Raw genomic sequence first — 19,818 nt, forward strand, 5'->3', positions numbered from 1 at the left:
CAATCGAAGGACAAACTAAGGAGAAATGATTAGATCCACATATTTTTAGTGCTTTAAATACCTTTGCATTACACGTGAACACAACTTACACACAGCACAATTGCTTAAAACGACTTGACTACAGCCACTTTCAAAGCTCTCGTCTTGAGCGCACCACGGTCTTGTCGCGAGGACATCAGACACAAACCCAGTCGAAAAAGAAAGTTTCACCTCGCACACTGTCGTCTTCACAACCGCAGACGGTGAGATAACGGCGCGTGCGGCCGCGCGACATAACGACATCGAGTTAGCCTCCCAAAACAGGCCTCCTCCAAACCCCAGATCTCTCACTCTCTCTCCCTCCCTCCTCCTCTAATCAAAACAGCCTTGAGATCAGCGAGCGCCGGCGTTTCACACACCTGCACCTGGAGGCTGTGGTTTTGTCCTCCGTTGGTGTGGATACCAAAGACATTACGTTTTTTTGACGAGTACACGGCGACAAGTGAAGCATGTGCAGAGCAGTGGGGTCCTGACCAAAACAGGAAGTCTGCACGGCTCTGTACACGGGCCCTTATCTCTTTTGTGCGACGCTGGTAAAGCTACTACTGCAGTTGGTTGTGGTAATGCCAGGTTCTTGTGCTACATGTGGCACCTGGAAGAGAGAGGGAGCGGGAGAGAGGGAGGGGAAGGGTTAAACTCACTAAGTCTATTTATTAATTACATGTTATTACAGCAAAGGAAGACATCTGGAGTAATGGAATTGTTTCTGATAATGTGAGTGAGATGTATGTGTACGTGTCGTATGGTGCGTGCCTCACATCATGTAAGGGACAATTTATTATTTGAAATTAGACACTGTTGTCTCTGTTCATCATATACAAAGAAAATAATAAATGTGTGTAAATTAAGTGAATGATACTCAAAGTCTTCAGTATTATTACAGACATTATTTTGGCAGTGGTGGAATCAGTACGGAAAATGTGTATTATCCTTTTATTGTCAATTACAAGGGCAACTACTGACACCAAAGTAAAATGTTTTGATTAAATGAAAAATGCTATTCAAAATACCAGTTATATTTCAATAACATTTTGTAGCAAAACTATCTGCACATTCTTTGTGTTCTGGCCAATCAGAGCAGACAATGCAGTGCTATATTTCATATCATTTAGGTGCAGAAAGAAGAGTTTTTAGCTGTTCTCTAAATGTCGCTAATTACTATTACTAGAGACTTGAATTTTCCTCAATTACAAGTACACTTTTAAAATTGACTCGATCTACTTTACTTTGAATTGCCTTGTGTATGAAATGTGCTCTACAAATAAACTTGCCTTGCCTTTAAAAAGTACAATTTCCCAGAAAATGGACTCAGTTACTGTCCCTGGCGTGTTTGTAATCAGTTAATTTCCACGTTTGAGCACAACTCTAGGTGTTTGTCAGCTCAGTGATCCTCTGAGGTCGTAAACATACATTTGCTGATAACTCTTCTGCTGTTAATTTCCTGTCTTGACAACTAAGGATTTGACAACTGACAGAAATCCTGTTATAACTTCTAATTGCCTGGTTCACAGTTGTTCGGATGGAACTTGATCGTTGCAATAATCAAACAACTCAAACACTTTTTTTTGTCAAATAAAGAACCAAAGCAAATCCATTATACGCCAACATTATTCCACTCATTATGTCATTAATTAAGAGAGTTAGGACCTCTTTGGCTAAAATGAGATCATGTCATCAATTATTCACCAAATTGAATTATAAGCCGTGGTGACGGTAATAGACAATTTTCCACCACAATATCTACTAAGTACAATTACATGAACGTGTGATTTGTGGTAGATTTAAAATGCAAATTTCATGTTTTTCTCATGCCACACACATTTAAAGGTGCACTGTACGGTATGATTGCTGAAGAGGCAAAACCACTCACAGTACGATGTTTTTTCCAGCACGTAGAAGGTTCAGATTTAAATAAAGTTACATTAAATGTCTCATCTCTATAAGGACAAGCAGGTGGCAGAGCCTCTACTGGAATAGTTGCTTAATGCACATTAAACTGTATGTAAATGTAGTAATTAAGCTGATCCATAGCACTTTTAGATCATATTTGACAAATATAGACCTTTTACTCACATTTAGTTCTACAGCAAATATATTACTTCAAAAGACTTTCGCAGTTTTTTATCTGCAACGTTTAGCTTAGCTGACTGAACTCCGTAAACTATATATACATTAACTAAAATGAGTGAAATGAGACGTTGTGGAGTCAATTCAGTATCCAGCATCTTCTGCCTTGCACAGTGAGCAGGGATCGGCGATATCGACCAAAACTGACATCATTATATATGTTTGCATTGTCTTGATAACAATATCTTCAGTTATATTTTAATAATACATCATGAATTTGCTAAAATGTGCCTGGAAATCTTGCTTAAGGTTCACTTGCCACATAAAACATGATTGGACCAAATAATTAACCACAAAAGGGCAGAAATAACACTTACAATAGCACAATAACAAAGATTGCACATTTTTGTCTCTTTTCTAGATTGATTTTAATAGTTTTAAATATATAGACAATAAACAACAGAGCTAAAACAACACAACATATGTCTTTACAACTCTGAAACAGACAACATGAACTAGATGATAATAAGGAAGATATAATTACTGACAATATAGGATGTTATTGTTGTTGAAATTCTGTCATTTTCAAGAATCAACTCACGGAAAAGAACACACTTTCACTTTAAGAAATACCATCTACGTTTTGTGCCAGGAAGTCCGTTTTCTTGCGCTCGCTGTAGGTAAAATGAAAGTGGAAGTCATTTTAGTAGATCACCACCAGGAAAGCCCAGCTCCCTCTCGTGTCGGGCAGCTCATAATTTATCCCAAAATGTGTCCGCACTTCTCATAAAGGAGCATTCAGAGGCCTTATCCCGCTCATAAATTACTGCGATAGAGCACGGATACCTCCAGTCTCCTGACAAATAGACCGTGTTGGCTATCGGCTGACAAATTAATTCCAATAATATTCAAATCCAGCGCAGTGCGGCGGCGGCGGGTCATCTTTATTCAGCATTATGCTTTCTGCACCAACATTGTTTATTCAATCTGCAGCACACCGTCTGCTTTAGAGTGTTCTGTTTTTCAAGCAATCTATTTCTGATATTGCTCTATTTTCCCGAGACATAGTGATATTTTCACACTGCCCTGGTAATATTACACCAGGCCTAATGGAATCACAGTGGCGCCACCCTGCCCCCCGCCATTTGAATAAACGCACTCAATTAAATCAAACCTGGAATAGTGTAGCTTTTAATTGAAAGAGAATTATCCTCTATATGATTTCAGGAACGATCTCTGGGGAGGTGCAGGAGCTTTTCAACAACTCGCCAATTAGACACTTGTCTCTTAAATGGAAACTACCTCCAAAGAAAATGCCCCACATTAGGCTTAATGATTTGGGCACTTACCAATTACACCATCAATGAATTTCACTCTCGTTAAAACAAGACATCATTTTATGGATTCATAAAGGAGGCGTGGGCCATACTGAGGAGTCGGCATAGTATTAGCCCTTACATCCATAGACTCATTTGAATAACATTATGCTGCCATGAGGAGGCCAGGGGAAGTTATAACCTTATAGTCAGGCTCAATAAGGTTTTGAATGCTCAGATCAGTTTTGTGTGTGTGTGTGTGTGTGTTGTTATATTTTTTTTCTCCATTTAATAAATCAATCAATCAAAAAGACGCACAGAGGGCTTGTGTTTGAATGAAAACTGAAAACTATTGGTTTGACAAAGCCTGGAGAAGACGTTTTATAAAGAGAATGAGTGATTCTTGTGAAGGACTTTTCTCCTCCGCTAAATGAAAACCTTGTGTATCAGCGCACTAGATTGTTGTTCCGCTGTGTATCCAAATGATTATTCTTACATGTTAGAGAAGGTTACAATATACAGTGATCTGGGGATGTGAAGGATTTCTGGTCATTCAAAAGTGCACTGAATATGACACTGAACATGACACTGAATATGACACTGAATATGACTTTAATGTTGTTGTATCCCTCCTTTTATAACAGTTAAGTGTTTACAATCTGTAAGATGTTATTTATTGGCTGTCTTTTCTTCAATTGAACCAAACATACCAACCAAACCTAAAAGTGACTTGGAATGTTCAGTGTGAAATGAATATTGCTTTTTTGATCTTGGTTTGGTCATGTTTTATTACAGGTCTAGTCCAGGTTTAGTTCCAGTTTTGATGAGATGTGAACGCAGCTTACAAACAGAAGGGTTTGAAGGGTTACCAAGTGATCAACCGGCGTATTCCCAGTCATAACTGCATTTGTTGAGCCGACAGACTAACAATAGCTGATTTTCTTGTTCATCAATGCATTTATGATTAAAAAGTATAATTCAGAATTCAGATTTTATTTATAATTAAAAAAAACATGTGTTACGTTTGGGTGGCCCCTGGACCCAGAGCATGGTCATATCTGTGCCCAAGAGCTCCGGCCAGGGCACCAGAGCCTGTCAACACCTATACACATAATCATCCCTGTGTATAGGCAGGGGCACACTTTTCTGCTGGAAGATCTGCAACTGCTTGTCTCCATGACGATGTTATTGCTTTGCTTGTAATGTTCCGTAGTAGCACATTAAATATCTAGTTTCAGTGTGGGTGTTTTTGTTGCTCCCAAATACTGAAAAACATACAGTCTTAGTCTTACAAAAGATACCTCTTACACCTGTGACTTTGCCTGTTGGGGAGCCACCATTTCATCTCCTTGGATACGGTTATGTTTAATGCTGCACTCTGTAACATCCAGACCAAGCAATAACATCTTTGTGGAGACAAGTATGGTGGCAGACGCTCCATCTAAAAAAGTGCATAGTGCCCCTTTAAAACCCTTTTTAAACATCTTCTTAGTAATTTAAATGAAGCAGAATGCACACGTTAAATGTCACTTGATATTTCACCCTGCACTGGATTCAAAGCAGGTTTCACAGTCTGGTCCAAACCTCCAGTTCACTCCCAGCGCTGCTCCTGAGCTCTCCATTTAGTGCAGTCATAATATTGACAAAAGAGGGCAGCAGGCTGCTACTGATTGACCAGGCTCTCCTCTCCGCCGCCCTCCCTCCGCCCACCAGCGCCGCTCCCTCACTGGCCTGAGACACATGCTTCGCTCCGAGCTGCCTGTCTGCGTGAGTGACTGCCAGATTGGTTTATTTTAGTTCATCATCCCCCCTCATCAATCTTTTACATGGGACCAGGTCAGCAAAGATGACAAAGAAGGGAACGTGCTCCAAAAGTTTCTGGGTAAACACGAAAAAGTCTCTTCTCCGCACCTCCTTCTCTGGCTGTGATATATGAAGGCAATGGCTTTGTGAACTAGGTGCCAGACCACATCACAGCGGCTGAGCTGACGGAGTAGATTGCGCCATGACGCGCTCTCCTCTCGCAAACGCTTATACAAAAAATGTACAAATAATACAAAAAAAGGACATTGACCACCAGCCGACACGCTCCTTCAGCTCGAACATTCATTAAGTGCTATGTGATGTTAAATACACTTTTACAGGCTCAAACACATGTCCAGCATTCCCACTCTCCTGGTCAGCTCTGAAGTGTCACTTTGTAGTATGCTTTAGTCTCTTAAGTGACGTCAAGGGATTATGTTTTAAAGTCACAGTAAAGTTTATAGGTTAGGCTAGTCTGTCTACCTTTGGATATTAGAGAGGGAGGAGAAGGCAGTTGTTTGTAGCAGAGCCGTTTATGTTCTCTTTGGAAGTGACAATGATACTGTAGATCATGAATGGACAGAGTTTATGTAATGCACTTTTGTAATAATAAGTACACCATTGAAAAGTAGTGAGTAAATGGGAAGAGCAAAACCGAGGTGGAAGCTGCCAGGAAACCAAGAACATATCTGGCATTTGCTCCAAAACTTCATAAGAAAAACGTCTTCTTTTGCCTGTTCACAGATTCAGCTCGTCTCTATAAAGATAGATTTATTAGACAGGATAGAACAGCTTGAAAAGGGGACGATGGAGGGAAGGAAATGCATCAAATTGTCCGTGCCGGATTCGAACTCACGCCGCTGCGGCCCGCTCACATGCGTTCCGTCTACTCGACCACCGAGCGGCACGTTATACATTTTTAAATCAGTTTTATGTCTGTTTTGTAGTGTGCCTTAGCAAACCAGAGTAATAAAAAAATGATTTGACGACAAGCTCTCGAGGTTGTCGAGGTTGTCGAGGGGGGGGGGGGGGGGGGGGGGGGGGTCCTTGTGAGAATGGGGATGCTGCACTTTAAAAAAAAAAGTTACCTTTGTGCACCTTTGAAGTTTGTCTGTACTTCGTAAACAGCTAAACTCACTTTTGAATTTTTGAAAAGGTGGGCCCAGGCACAGAGCGCTTGTGTGGACTAATTCCAGCAGCAACACATACACGACATTCATTTACTTATAATCCATGTGGCCCCTAATTAATTACCACAGTTTATTAGACTGGGACAGTGCAATTAATATAAAAGCGAGTTTTAGTGTCTCAAGGCTGTTTGTCCACAATGGTGGCAATTAAAAGTTTTCTTTGTTCACTTTACCTTTTCAAATTTGTTGCCAAAACTAAAAGTAAAAATGAGCTGGAGAATTCAGAGACAGTGTGTGATTCATCCGACAGACATTTTCCAATCCTTCAAATAAATGAAAAATGCTCTAAGCCCACTCCTACTTGTTGTCATGCATGAGAAAATGTAGTTATTTGTATTTGTAGTGTTTTTCCTCCCGCTTTTGGACACATTACATCAAGGAACCAGCTCACTACCAACATTTTACACCAAATATTTTACTTTTCTTATAATACTATTCACAAAAACAACAATAGCCACACTAATGCTGACAAACTTGCAATCGTTTCTAGGATTCAAAGTTAATTTATAGTTTTATTGGCACTATAAAAGGGTTCATGTTAGCAGGAAAACGTCTTAACCTACCAACATATGACATCATTTGAATTTTGACAAAGTACTTAATAAATCTGTGTATATATTAATAATAATTTGTCATTCTGGCCAGCTACTGTTTTCCTCCGCACATACCTTGGCGTGATGATGGCCCAGCGACAACCCGGAATAGGTCGCAGACAGGGTGAAAAAAGAAAAGAAAAAAGTCTGAAAAAGAAAGCGGGGATAGAGGAGCATGGAAAAAGCAGTTGGCCTTTTGAATTCAAACACATGTCAGATGTTGTAAAGACTTGTCAAAGCGCGAAAGGGGAAACTCCGGCGCAGGAATGAAATGCTGGTTAGTGAGTGTTATTAGTGAAGCCAGAGCCATCTTACTGCAGGTCTGTATGAAATTACTGCAAATGGAAAGCACGTTCAGAACCTCTATCTATCCAGCAGAAAGAGACCGCAAACTATATGTGAAGGCCTTTTTTGGACAGTGAAGATCTATGAGGTAAAGATGTAGGTTTCTATTTTGGATTTAAACAGGTACAAAATGTAATGTATGGAACAACTTTGTGCGTCAGGATTCTTCAACGTCATAATCAGCCTAGAATGAATGTTTTTAGCTTGTCTTTTCAGGATTCCAAAGACATCGATGTTTCTTAGCGTATATATTTGTGCATGTATTTTTGCTTTTTTGTTTTTTTGACATTGCTACACAACAAAACACACCTTGGGTTTCTGAATACAGCAGTATAACATATATTTCTACAAGTATATATGTTTTGGAAGGCGCATACACACTGCAAAAACCTCACCACTTACCTTTTAAGCAGAGATACGACACTACTATATTTATTTACTTTACTAGTTTTTATTGTGAATTATGTAAATGCATGAAAGTTAATCCACAATAACTTAATAACTCAGTAACAATATTTGAACTATACTCCTCAATGTAACTATGCTAAGGGCTTGACTTGTGTTTTGAATGCTAAAATCATGAGCTCAACACATGTTTGCACATAATAAAGGCTAGAAATACAGGTGGGTGATTTTATTCTCTAGAGATTGATAATATCTCAATTGCTGTTGTGGAAATATGCAAGGTTAGAATACAATGTATTAGTGAAACTATTAAACTGTAAAAAGAGCTGATTAAGCATGGGTATGAAAATATATATCTACACTTTTGGTCACACATTTTTGTTACGCTATTAAAATACTGTTTGAATATTGTTATCGAGATAATGCGAAAACATATTGATACATTATTTTTTGTCCTTATCGCCCACCTCTAGCAAGAAATAGAAATCTGACAGAAAGAACCATTTTATTGCCTAGTTGTCATGCACCCAGTTTCATTACATGGAGACAAGACGGTGTAATCCCTCATTCAACCAGGAGCGTGATCCATCGTAGAAAATGTTTCAAAGGAAGTCATCTGGACAATGTTTGACAATGTTTCAGATTAAAATGACTTTCAGATGGAAGTCGAAACATCTCTACTTTTACATTTCATTAAAAGCTATGTATTATATTCCAACTCAAATACATACAATGAATATATGACTACACAGTAGTTACATAAGGAGTAAATAAGGTTAATTAAGTAGAATAAATCATATTAAAACATATTAATAGCACTTTCAGACTATTGTCCAAGCCTAAAATGAAAAGTGTGGAGGCACAACTTAAAAAGAGAGGTTGGTTTGCTCCTGTGAGGAGTTCCTGTCACTTACTAAGCATACTGGGTGTTCTTCATGAGTAGAGGGAGAATGGACATGAGATTGACAGACAGATTGGTGCTTCATCTGCAATAATTCACTTGATGTTTGAGTGAGAGCTAACAGCCGAAACAGCTGAGCTCTCTCTTTTCATCGGTCAGTACAAGCTTCCATCTGCTGTGGTTATTAGCTCTGAATGAACCACACGGAGTAAACTTCAAGGAGATATGGCTCAGAAATGTATTCTTAGAGAACATTTACTCATTGATATTAAGAGACTATCCTCAAAGGTGTACTATCTGTAACTTCTACCAGAGGGTCTGCCACCTGCTTGTGTCCATGGAGATTTTATTGGTTTTCCTGGAATGTTTCACAATAAGGCATTAAACATACTATTTAGCATTTTTTTTTTTTATTACGGGAGTTATTATTGCTCAAAAAACACTTGAAAAACATGCGTTCCTAGTTGCGTCCTCCGGCAACACGTTTGTGCACGTACAACAAACTGCATTTTTACTCTTAAAACATATATAATTTACATAATATAATGAGCCCTATTTTCACGAAAACACTTGATGTAACTGATAATAAACATGCCCAAACACATCAATGCAGAGAAACGCCGAGGTCTACTGACTTCAGTGTACCATTTAATGTGTTTGGTTATTATGTCACATTTCTCACCGTCTCTGACTAACAGTGAAAATGGTCAGGCATGACTGGTGCAATTGGAGAACGACGCGCTAACCTCCCTGTGACTCGGCCTATTGGCAGCACCTGTTTGTCTCTGTGGAGGTAGAGGATTGAAGTTCAATGTTATACAGCGGAACATTCCAGGAAAAAGCATTAACATTCATTAACATTTCCACAGACACCAGCGCCCAGACCCTCTACCAAAAAGTCACATAATGCACTTTTGAGTGTATTATTACGGTATGTGTCTTGTTTATGTGGTGCAAGGCCAACATGTTCTTACATATTTTCTTTCAGCATACTTTCTTATTCCGTGCGGTGGAGTTAAGAGCTTCCGTTTCCCCCTTTGTACGTTTAGTATTGTCTTGATTGATGATTTTATATTGACATCATGGACGAGCTGGAGGACCTGCGAAGTCCATGTGGCTCTGCTCTTAGGAAATACAGCACCTTGCCTTGGAAAGCTGTTAGTAAAACCAGTTCATGAAATTTTCCCCTCCACCTTATTAACTCCAAAATCCTCACTGAATGTCATCTGGACCCAGACCACCGCAGAAATGCAATGTCCTTTTGACTCCAAGCTCGCACACAACCCAACAAGAACCCACGGCCCTTGGAAAGAACAACTCTGTAGCATCGGCCAAACTGTGAAAACACACCACCACCACCATCACCACCACCATCATCTTCACTGGAACATGTGACTCACCAAACACAAAGGTTTTTCGCCGCGAACGTGATGTGCTCCGTTCCAATGGCGGGCCCGTTCCCTGGTTCAATAACGCACGCAGCACACACAGAACACGGGTGCAGGGTCGGGCCGGCGCACATGAGAGACGCTTTGAAAAATAAGCCCTCATTTGGGGAGAGTGGATTCAGATGGCTTGGCTGCAGCTCAAAGCCACGCAGCTCTCCGGGTCAGCCTGCTTTTTTCACTGGGGGGATGCTGGGCGCTGATGTGTTCAAGTGTGGTGGGCTTCAATCAAGGGACCTGGCAACTCGGCACCAAGGGTCAAAACACCGCATTGTCATCTACACCACATCCAAAGATTGTGCTGCTGAGGTCTTTTTCTCTTGGACTGTCAAACCTTGATTCTAGCCTTGAAAAAGCGAGCTAAATTGAAATCGGCTGTAGCAAGGGAATCTCAGGTCTGAAGCAGCAACGCTCGGAAGAAGAAAAAAAAAGGTTACGAGCCAAGTTTGGAGGTATAGAGAAAAGACAGATGTTTAATTTCCTTTGCGGGGAAAGAAAGTTGTGTGGTGCAAAGTGTGGATTAGCGATGTTTGTTGAATGCAGTATATTTTTGACTTCCGCAAATTTAGAAAGGCAGTAATTAACATAAGCAGTCCCCCCCCCCAAACAAAAACAAACAATGAGGTCATGAGTCACTGAAGTATGGAGCTGTTGTTTTGTCTCTATCTGAAATGTGAGTCTCGGGTGATTCCCTGTCCATGTGTAATCAATGTGTTTGTGTATCAAGAAAACAATTATTGTTTGCTCACTGACTCAAAAGTTAGCAGTTATATTCTCTGCTCTTCACCGCATGCGGTTGTTCTGTTCATGGGCAACACACTTAACCAGTCTTTCCTTCAATGTTGGCATTTGTTTGACTGTGGCTCAGTGGTTAGAGCACCAGTCCCCTTCAACTGGAAGGTCTGCGATTCGTTTTTGTTGTGTCCTTGAAAAACACTCGCCTGAAAACTTTAGGCGGCCGAGCCTTTTCTGCTTCTCCAAAGTTGTGTAAATTGGGTGTGTATGTTGACTGATGGCTTAGATTTTCCAAACATCCGTCGGTATAAGGTCACAGGCTTAGCAGATTGTGTGTCAGGGCTGTGTGAGGGGAGAAACAGCTCTCAGGACAAAAACTCCAGCATCACTGACATCATAGTGTCCAAGTGGAGCCGGTAACAACAGGAAACCAATCTTCTAGGCCTCACTCTTACTCCGCTATGCCGTTTCAGTTGATAAGTGTTTCCTCATGAATGTCTTCTGCTGCGTTTGGTTTAAAAAGTCTGTACCATTTATGGATGAAATGGAAAACTGTCAATGACGGTCTGTAACAGTGTTTGTTAGTGTTTGAAAGTATGTGGGCGTCCTGACAGAAAACACACAGCCTTTCACTTACACACTCACAGTCAATCAGCATGAAGTGACCATCTTAAATAAAGACATAGGTTGGTTGGTTGGTTGGTTGGTTAAAGGATTAATTACTTGTGTTGTGAGTGTGTATTTATCCAGACATAGGAGATCAGTGGCTCCAAACGTTTTATTACCTCCTAAACCTTTTCTCACACTGACTCAGTACTAGGCGGATTAATCTGTTTACTAAAGTGTCAATTCTCACTATTTTATGTCCTTTATGTCCAAAAATTCTCAAAAAATCTTAAAAATTCTCAAAAAAATCTTAAAAATTCTCAAAAAATCTTAAAAATTCCCCAAAATCTTTTCAAGGATATACTAATTACTCCATGAAAAATGTCTTTATTCAAATACTATCCCATTCTTTTGACATTTTAAACAATCCCAACTACATCCTGATAAGTGCTTGCATCCCTGGATCCACTGGTTGGGAAGCACTGCTCTACATACTACAAGCAATGATCTACTTTGGGGAATCATTTGTAAAGTAAGTATCTCGGTGACCACTCTTTAAACAACTAGAGGATTATGTTTTTAATTTACTCACAACTGACCACCCCAGAAGTACCCAGAGCACTCACTCGTGCAAAATGAGAAAACGCACATGGGGATAACACTAATAAACAGTTAGCACAACAGAGTGCAACAGCGTCATGACAAAATGGGGCTATCATGTGCGCTTGACCGCCCGAGGCCTCTTTGGCTGGTCAAACGCAGCCTAGCGAGAAGGTTATCTGGTGTATCTGTTGTTATTTTAGCATTGGCATCTGTTCCATTGCTTACATTAGCAGTTATGGAGAGCACTGATATTAGTCATGGGCCCGGAGTTGTGTAATTCAGACTTACTAAAGCATTGACTCCACAGCATGGTCTGTTTCCTTCCACAGCCAGGCCCTGATAGGGTAATGTGGGGTGTAATGACGGCCAATTACAAGGGATCACCAAACAGGACACACAAACACTGCAGCGGACAATGGGTTGGTTTTGTTCTTCTTGGCAAGCATTAAAAAACTTGTTATTTTATGCAGTGTCAAATTTTAGTGTTGAAATAAAGTTATGGTTATGGACAACTTTATTGCCTTCATAGGGAAATTCGTCCTCTGCACTTTACTCATCGTTCAATGCCGCTGGGGAATCCTGTCATTTGGTAGAGCGGTCAGATCCGTGTGTTGGCGGTTCGGTCTCTGATCCCACAGGAGAATACGGTCATTGTGTCCTTGGGCAAGACACTGAACCGCCTGCCCTCAGTGTCTGTCTACACTGGTGTATGAATGTATGTGTGAATGGGTGAGTGGTTCCTTGACTTACAGGGCTTTGAGTGCTGTGAAGGTAGAAAAACATGTGACAAATTACTGTCAACTATTAGAATTATTAGGCCCGAGCCCCAGCAGGGCGGAGGGCCTATTGCTCCCGCAACGCTGCCGAAGGCATGCGGGCGCCCCTGGCAAGTACAGTGAACTAGCCCATGCCGAAGGCATGGATCATGCATACTTACTCCTGCTATGACAGAAATAGTCAACAATTAGTGAATGGGCGCGAAGCGCTGCATTCCTCCAAAAACCCTCCTGGCATCGTCCCGTATGCGAGAATCCATGCCGCAGGCATGGGCCATGCTTGTATCTGCTCAAATCAATGGAAGTCTATGGGGAGTGGGCGGGGCATCCCGACGGAATAGGGAGTGACGAGCGCGTAAGCGCTCGTAATGATAATTCCACCCCATGGCGGCATCGGGAAGGCTTAGAGCTTTCAAACGATGTATCATTTGTTGTTATAGTAAAAACGGCTATATTGTTTTTGCTAAAAATATTATTATTATTAGGCCCGAGCCCCAGCAGGGGGAGGGCCTATTGCTCCCGCAACGCTGCCGAAGGCAGCGTTGCAACTGTCTGACCAAACATGCGGGCGCAGCCCGCATGTTTGGTACCCCGTCGCCCCTGGCAAGTACAGTGAACTAGCCCATGCCGAAGGCATGGATCATGCATACTTACTCCTGCTATGACAGAAATAGTCAACAATTAGTGAATGGGCGTAGCCCATTCACTAATTGTTGACAACAGCAGCGCGAAGCGCTGCATTCCTCCAAAAACCCTCCTGGCATCGTCCCGTATGCGAGAATCCATGCCGCAGGCATGGGCCATGCTTGTATCTGCTCAAATCAATGGAAGTCTATGGGGAGTGGGCGGGGCATCCCGACGAAATAGGGAGTGACGAGCGCGTAAGCGCTCGTAATGATGATTCCACCCCATGGCGGCATGGGGAAGGCTTAGAGCTTTCAAACGATGTATAATTTGTTGTTATAGAAAAAACGGCTATATTGTTTTTGCTAAAAATATTATTATTATTATTATTATTATTATTTTTCTTGTTCTTCTTCAGCGCTTTGATCTCTAATTTGACCCCCTGAACATGCTCAAAAACTCACCAAACTTTGCCCAAATTTCAGAATCGGCGAAAAATTTTATTTTTTCTGGGCCATTTTTTTTTTCGTTAAAAAATGGCGCGACAGCGCCACCGACAAAAGTCAAAATACATTGCGCCTATGGGAGACGCCCCGAGGTCAACTTTGGCGTAAAGCTACGAAATTCGGGACACGCATTCCTCTCGTGAGGATAAACAAAAAAAATCATTGTGGCCACGCCCCCAAACTTACCCTATGGCCGCCATCTTCCTTTGAAAATGAAAACAAGCTGAGTTAGCCATTTTGTTTACGTCAAACTTTGACGAACTCCTCCTAGGGCGTTTTGCCCACCGACTTCAAAATCGGCGTACGTCCTCTGGACAAGTGGGGCATCTAAAGTTATTCAATTTTTTGAGATACCTTTTACGGTCTGTGTGCGGCGCAGCCGCAAAGTTGGACAACTTATTTTGGAATATTGCAGGTCTAAAAATTGCTCCCATTTGATCAAAACCAGTCCGATTAGGACCAAATTTGAATCAGTTGTTAAACTTTCTAGTTTGGACCAGTTTAGGCTGACAAAATTGAAATGGCAGTGATAGCGCCCCCTACAGAGTGACCTTTAAATTAACATTGAAGGTCAAAAATTAGTTTTACCAAAATTGTCTAAACTTTACCCAAAATTCTATTTTGTCGTCCCGATCACAAAAGCCAATCACAAAAATGCCTAATTTTTTACGGCGTTGTCGTAGCGATGACAGAAACCTCCCATGTTATCCCTATGGGAAAACCACCAAATCTCTCAAATTACCACATTTTTATGTTTTACACTTTAACGAAGTCCTCCTAGTGCGTTTTGCCCACCAACCTCAAAATCGGTGTACGTCCTCTAGACAAGTGGTGCATCTAAAGTTATCCAAATTTTAAGGATAACTTTTACGGTGTCTGTGCGACGGAGCCGCAAACGTTTCCCAGAATTCTGACTATTTGGCCTTCAGAGTGGCCTATAAACAATAGAGTTTTTCCAAATGACATGATATTTTGCACAAAATTCTAATTTGCCATCCTGATCATACAAGTATGAGAGCCAAAGTCATATTTTGTACGGCGTAACCGTAGCGATGACAGAAACATCCCATGTTATCCTTATGGGAAAATCGCAGAATCGCTCAAATCACCACATTTTTACGCTTCACACTTTAATGAACTCCTCCTAGGGCGATTGTCCGATCAAGTTCATATTTGGGGAATATCATCTACACAAGCGGGGCATCAAAACGTATCCATATTTTGATTTCAAGTGCTACGGTCTCTGTGCCGTGGAGCTGCAAATATGTCAGAAATAGGAAAACAGCGAAATCTCTAAAATGACCACATTTTTACGCTTCACACTTCAACGAACTCCTCCTAGGGCGATTGCCTGATCAAGCTCATATTTGGGGAAAATCATCTACACAAACAGGGCATCAAAAGTTATCCATATTTTGATTTTAAGTGGTACGGTCTCTGTGCCGTGGAGCTGCAAATATACTGTCACAAATGGGAAAAACGCCAAATCCTTGAAATGTTCACATTTACGCTTCACACTTTAACAAACTCCTCCGTGGGCAATAGCTCGATCAACCTTTACTTTGGGAAATATCATCTACACAAGCGCGGCATCAAAAGTTATCCATATTTTTATTCCAAGTGCTACGGTCTCTGTGCGGCGGCGCAGCAAATTTGACTGACACTTGTGTTCATTTGCACTGGATTGGCCATGTCCAATGTGTCGCCGTCTGTCAAGTTCTTTTTTAATTCAAGACACAATAAGGGCGCCATCTTTATCAAGTCGAAAGCGCAGAGTCGGAAGGCCGGCGGCCCGCGAGGGCCGTTGGATGCCGCTTGCGGCTTTAATTATTATTATTTTTCTTGTTCTTCTTCAGCGCTTTGATCTCTAATTTGACCCCCTGAACATGCTCAAAAACTCACCAAACTTTGCCCAAAATTCAGAATCGGCGAAAAATTTTATTTTTTCTGGGCCATTTTTTTTTTCGTTAAAAAATGGCGCGACAGCGCCACCGACAAAAGTCAAAATACATTGCGCCTATGGGAGACGCCCCGAGGTCAACTTTGGCGTAAAGCTACGAAATTCGGGACACGCATTCCTCTCGTGAGGATAAACAAAAAAAATCATTGTGGCCACGCCCCCAAACTTACCCTATGGCCGCCATCTTCCTTTGAAAATGAAAACAAGCTGAGTTAGCCATTTTGTTTACGTCAAACTTTGACGAACTCCTCCTAGGGCGTTTTGCCCACCGACTTCAAAATCGGCGTACGTCCTCTGGACAAGTGGGGCATCTAAAGTTATTCAATTTTTTGATATACCTTTTACGGTCTGTGTGCGGCGCAGCCGCAAAGTTGGACAACTTATTTTGGAATATTGCAGGTCTAAAAATTGCTCCCATTTGATCAAAACCAGTCCGATTAGGACCAAATTTGAATCAGTTGTTAAACTTTCTAGTTTGGACCAGTTTATGATGACAAAATTGAAATGGCAGTGATAGCGCCCCCTACAGAGTGACCTTTAAATTAACATTGAAGGTCAAAAATTAGTTTTACCAAAATTGTCTAAACTTTACCCAAAATTCTATTTTGCCGTCCCGATCACAAAAGCCAATCACAAAAATGCCTAATTTTTTACGCCGTAGTCGTAGCGATGACAGAAACCTCCCATGTTATCCCTATGGGAAAACCACAAAATCTCTCAAATTACCACATTTTTATGTTTTACACTTTAACGAAGTCCTCCTAGTGCGTTTTGCCCACCAACCTCAAAATCGGTGTACGTCCTCTAGACAAGTGGTGTATCTAAAGTTATCCAAATTTTAAGGATAACTTTTACGGTCTTTGTGCGACGGAGCCGCAAACGTTTCCCAGAATTCTGACTATTTGGCCTTCAGAGTGGCCTATAAACAATAGAGTTTTTCCAAATGACATGATATTTTGAACAAAATTCTAATTTGCCATCCTGATCATAAAAGTATGAGAGCCAAAGTCATATTTTGTACGGCGTAACCGTAGCGATGACAGAAACATCCCATGTTATCCTTATGGGAAAATCGTAGAATCGCTCAAATCACCACATTTTTACGTTTCACACTTTAACAAACTCCTCCTAGGGCGATTGTCCGATCAAGCTCATATTTGGGGGAAATCATCTACACAAGCGGGCCATCCAAAGGTATCCATATTTTGATTCTAAGTGCTACGGTCTCTGTGTGGCGGACCCGCAAATATATGTCAGAAATGGGAAAACAGCGAAATCTCTAAAATGACCACATTTTCACGCTTCACACTTTAACAAACTCCTCCTAGGCCGATTGCCCGATCAAGCTCATATTTGGGGAAATCATCTACACAAATGGGGCATCAAAAGTTATCCATATTTTGATTTTAAGTGGTACGGTCTCTGTGCCGTGGAGCTGCAAATATATTGTCACAAATGGGAAAAACACCAAATCCTTGAAATGTTCACATTTACGCTTCACACTTTAATGAAGTCCTCTGTGGGCAATAGCTCGATCAAGCTCATATTTGGGAAAAATAATCTACACAAGCGGAGCATCAAAAGTTATCCATATTTTTATTCCAAGTGTCACGGTCTCTGTGCGCTGGAGCTGCACATTTGACCGACATTTGTGTTCATTTGCACTGGTTAAGCACAGCATTGTACATGTCCAATGTGTCGCTGTCTTAGTTCTTAGACAATTGCGTTAGCGCCATCTCTGTAAAATGCAGAGAGCAGAGTCGTAAGGCCGGCGGCCCGCGAGGGCCGTTGGATGCCGCTTGCGGCTTTAATTTATTTTGCTTTTTCAGTTTTTGTCTTCCAAACATTTTTGTAATAAACCAAGGACATCTGACGAGCCAGCGACATGTTTGGAAGAAGAAGGCAAAAAGACTGAACGCTGTTGAAAATATCAACTAGAAATTAATGAGTTTTGGAATCTGAAAAAGGACTCCAAGATACAATTCCAGTGTCATCCTGTGGTAAGAAGTCCACATTTTTTTCAAGAAAAACAGCTACTTTCAACATAAACTCTATGGACTCTGTGTCGTTGCTAAAACTGGCTAAAAAACAGGCTATATCTTGGAACAAACAGCGCCACTGTTTCTGAGATAACGTCACTCCTTCCAAATATTTTGGCTAAACATCGAGGAGTTAAACAGCTGATTGTGCACGTGGGTACAGTGGACATGCGGCGAGAACAGACGGAAGTTTTGAAAAGAGACTTCTTGAAGTTATTCAACATGCTTGATGAAATGGAAATCAAAACATTCATAAGTGGACCTCTTCCAAACATCGACAGGAAGATAAACAAGTTTAGCCGGCTTCTTCAGCTGAACACATGGCTGTCCAAAGAGTGTGCACCGAGACGACTAAACTACATTGAGAACTTCTATCTATTCTGGAAACGAGAGGACCTGTTTAAGAGAAATGCCCCCCACCTATACAGAGGTGGAGCGAGGGTGCTGACAGAGAACCTGCTCCACGCTCTGAGGCATTGGACTGCGCCTGGACAGGGTCCTGAGCAGATAGTTAGAGAAGAGAGGAATGAGAGAAGAATTCCTGCTCCATCAGCCAGTGACCGAGCTAATGTTTCAACATCAACAGCACCACAACCTCAGCCTCCACCAAAGGATTTATCAGCAGCCGCTCCACCACCACCACCACCAGAAAAAGGATTCAGCTCCAGCTGCTCCACAATCACCTCCACCGCCTCCAGCAAAGGACTCATCAGCAACAGCACCACAACAATCTTCAAAGGCCTTGGACCCATCTGTGACAGGCTCGACAACATCCCTGTCATTGCCCCTGCTTTCAGACCATCCCTGGGTTCACGCTGCAACATCTACTCCCACTAAAGATTCAGGGGCCTTCCCAGCCATCTTTAATGTCTAATATTTTGAAGAAAATTCTAATTTGCCATCCTGATCATAAAAGTATGAGAGCCAAAGTCATATTTTGTACGGCGTAACCGTAGCGTTGACAGAAACATCCCATGTTATCCTTATGGGAAAATCGTAGAATCGCTCAAATCACCACATTTTTACGCTTCACACTTTAATGAACTCCTCCTAGGGCAATTGTCCGATCAAGTTCATATTTGGAGAATATCATCTACACAAGCGGAGCATCAAAACTTATCCATATTTTGATTCTAAGTGCTACGGTCTCTGTGTGGCGGACCCGCAAATATATGTCAGAAATGGGAAAACAGCGAAATCTCTAAAATCACCACATTTTTACGCTTCACACTTTAACGAACTCCTCCTAGGGCGATTGCCCGATCAAGCTCATATTTGGGGAAAATCATCTACACAAACGGGGCATCAAAAGTTAGTCATATTTTGATTTTAAGTGGTACGGTCTCTGTGCCGTGGAGCTGCAAATATACTGTCACAAATGGAAAAAACGCCAAATCCTTGAAATGTTCACATTTACGCTTCACACTTTAACAAACTCCTCCGTGGGCAATAGCTCGATCAAGCTTTACTTTGGGAAATATCATCTACACAAGCGCGGCATCAAAAGTTATCCATATTTTTATTCCAAGTGCTACGGTCTCTGTGCGGCGGCGCAGCAAATTTGACTGACACTTGTGTTCATTTGCACTGGATTGGCCATGTCCAATGTGTCCCCGTCTGTCAAGTTCTTTTTTAATTCAACACACAATAAGGGCGCCATCTTTATCAAGTCGAAAGCGCAGAGTCGGAAGGCCGGCGGCCCGCGAGGGCCGTTGGATGCCGCTTGCGGCTTTAATTTTTCTTGTTCTTCTTCAGCGCTTTGATCTCTAATTTGACCCCCTGAACATGCTCAAAAACTCACCAAACTTTGCCCAAAATTCAGAATCGGTGAAAAATTTTATTTTTTCTGGGCCATTTTTTTTTTC

This window comes from Eucyclogobius newberryi, unplaced genomic scaffold, assembly GCF_026437365.1.
Source record: "Eucyclogobius newberryi isolate DKJ021-1_F unplaced genomic scaffold, fEucNew1.0.hap1 SCAF_1, whole genome shotgun sequence".
Classification (NCBI taxonomy): Eukaryota; Metazoa; Chordata; class Actinopteri; order Gobiiformes; family Gobiidae; genus Eucyclogobius; species Eucyclogobius newberryi.